Genomic DNA, 2593 nt, shown 5'->3' with positions numbered 1-2593 from the left:
AAGCTTACCAGCTAAGTGACTAACTTCTGATGGCCCCTGGCAGAGTGATTCAGATTCATGTTAGCACAAAATAGAATTCTTTTTCCTTATATTTGCCAGCATATAAAAACACCGTGTGGCAGACATACCAGTTTTACAAAGTGATGTTGCAGGGGTGGAGAGCGGGGAGCTGTTAAATACTCATGCTTAAGGTCAGGTTTGTGCCTGCTTACAAAACAAACAAAAACCCCTAAATTTTACATAGTTGAATGCCCAGTGTCTTCACCCATTTTAGAGCAGGAGAAAAATACAATGTAATGTCAAATAAGACTCAATTGGCAGAATAATAGTGATAACAACTGACATTTAGAGAATGCATACCATGTTAAACACTTCATCTATTTCATCCTAATGCTGTGGGATCAATACTCATCTCTCTATTTTCAGACGAGGAAACAGTTTTGAAGAGGTAAGTAAATTTGTCCAAAATCATATTAACTGTTCAATAGTAAGCATAGCTGTTCCAGAGAATAGAATGAATGCTTCTTATGGGAAGCTTCAGAGAGAGACTTTGATTCAATCTAAAGAATAACCTAACCAGGATGTTGGAAGCACTACCCTGTTAAGCTAAGACCGGACAGCCTCTTGGTTGGAATGTAGTAGAACAGATTTAAACATTGTACAGTGGTCCCCTTTTTCCACAGGGGATACAATTCAAGACCTCCGGTGGATGCTTGAAAGTAGATAGGCCGAACCCTAGATACACTGTTTTTTCCTGCATCCATACCTATGATAAGTTTAATTTATAAAATAGGCAAAGAGATGAATAATAAAATAGAACCATTAAACAATACATGTGACTCTTAAACAACATGGGTTTGAACTGCGAAGGTCCACTTAATACAGACTTTTTTCAATAAATACACAGCCCTTCTTATCCCTGGGTTTCATATCTGCAGATTGAACCAACCACGGATCAAAAGCAGTATTTTCTGATCCTCAGTTGGGGATTCAAGGATGCAGGGGGCCAACTCTATGCATTCTTCTACACCTGTTTATATAAGGGACTTAAGCATCCACAGATTTTTGGTATCGAGGGATGTCCTGGAACCATTCCTCTTCAGATACCAAAGTACAACTGTAGTTATGTTTTGGGGAGTCAAAAGTTATACGTGGATTTTCAACTGCCTGAGGTGTGGTGGTCAGCATCCTTAACTTCCGCATTGTTCAAGGGTCAAGTGTATGCTCTAATAAAAGTTATGTGTGTGTGGTCTCTCTCAAAATAACCTTATTGTACCGTTGTCCAGTGCGGATGTGCTGGACAAAGAGAAGTTCATGTTCCAGGCGGGATGGAGCAGGACAGTTGGAGTTTTCATGATACTACTCAGAATGAATTGTTTATTTCATTTTTCATTTAATATTTTCGAACCGCAGTTGACTGCGGGTAACGGAAGAAAGTGAAACGTCGAATAAGGGAGGACTACTGTACTTGGGCTTGGGATTGAAAGCTACTAAAGTCTTTTCCAGCCAAGAAATGCCTTGCAGGAAGTTGTCATGTCTGACATGTATTGTGCTTGTTTTGCTCTATATATTCTTTTGGCACTACATGATTGCAGACTTAAGTATCTTTTCGGTGGAAATAATAAAATCTGAAATCTCCTTAAATTTGTTAATATTAAGTCTGGTATTCATTCCACTAAGTTCCACTTTAAAGTATGGAAAAACGTTATAAACATCTGCTTTAAACAATGAATGGAGTAAAGGCCTCTGCATTTTAATTTAAAGAATGGCATAGTTTTATAATACATTAAGTTTATAATATGCAGAATGTATTTAATTTCCTAAAGCGATGACTTATCTTGGCATTATGCTATCTTATGAAACACTTTCTCACTCTCACATTGTGTCTTTATAGTTTTCAATATCAGCAAAACCTTTAAATAGTCTTAGTTGGGTGTTGTGTGCCATTATACAGTAACTGCTAGTACATATGGTATTTCTGATCCATGTAATAAAGTACATTTGTCATGTATCTCGTGATCTGCATACCTTTCAGCTGTTACTTCATAAATCTGTTCCATCGGAGAACTGCTTTGTGCAGCAATGGTTGAAGCTGCTTTTAATAAACTAATATTTTGTGTTTCATATATAATCAACAGGGAGTATTATAGACTTGTGCCTCTGTGGAGAAACATTCCACTAAACTTCTTTTCTCTTGACAATAATGGAAAAAAAAATAGCTTGGGAAAAACACAGATGTTCGAGAACATATGTTGTTTGTTCCTAAAAGTCAGCTGAAGATCTTTTGTATCGCTCTAGGTTTTTGGGGTTTTTTTTCAATGCTTTAGAGAAGAAACAGTTTCAGATATGTGATGGGGAGAAGACAGTTACAAATTTCATTGAGAGACCAACATTGAGTGCTATTTGTCAAAATTCTAAAATGCTTCACCTTGTTCATTTCACAAAGGGCTGATATTCTTGAGCTGAGCTGTGGGCAGTTGGCCAAAGACTAGCCATTCCCACATGCTTCTCTACTCAGACATAAGCATTTTGCTCTTGTTTTAGTTTTTCTTCTGTCCCAAACTTCAAACTAACAGTGTCTTCCAAAAAAAAA

Source organism: Pteropus vampyrus, unplaced genomic scaffold (assembly GCF_000151845.1).
Source record: "Pteropus vampyrus isolate Shadow unplaced genomic scaffold, Pvam_2.0 Scaffold9, whole genome shotgun sequence".
NCBI lineage: Eukaryota > Metazoa > Chordata > Mammalia > Chiroptera > Pteropodidae > Pteropus > Pteropus vampyrus.
The sequence above is the reverse complement of the archived record's forward strand: the minus strand, read 5'-3'. Positions refer to the sequence as shown.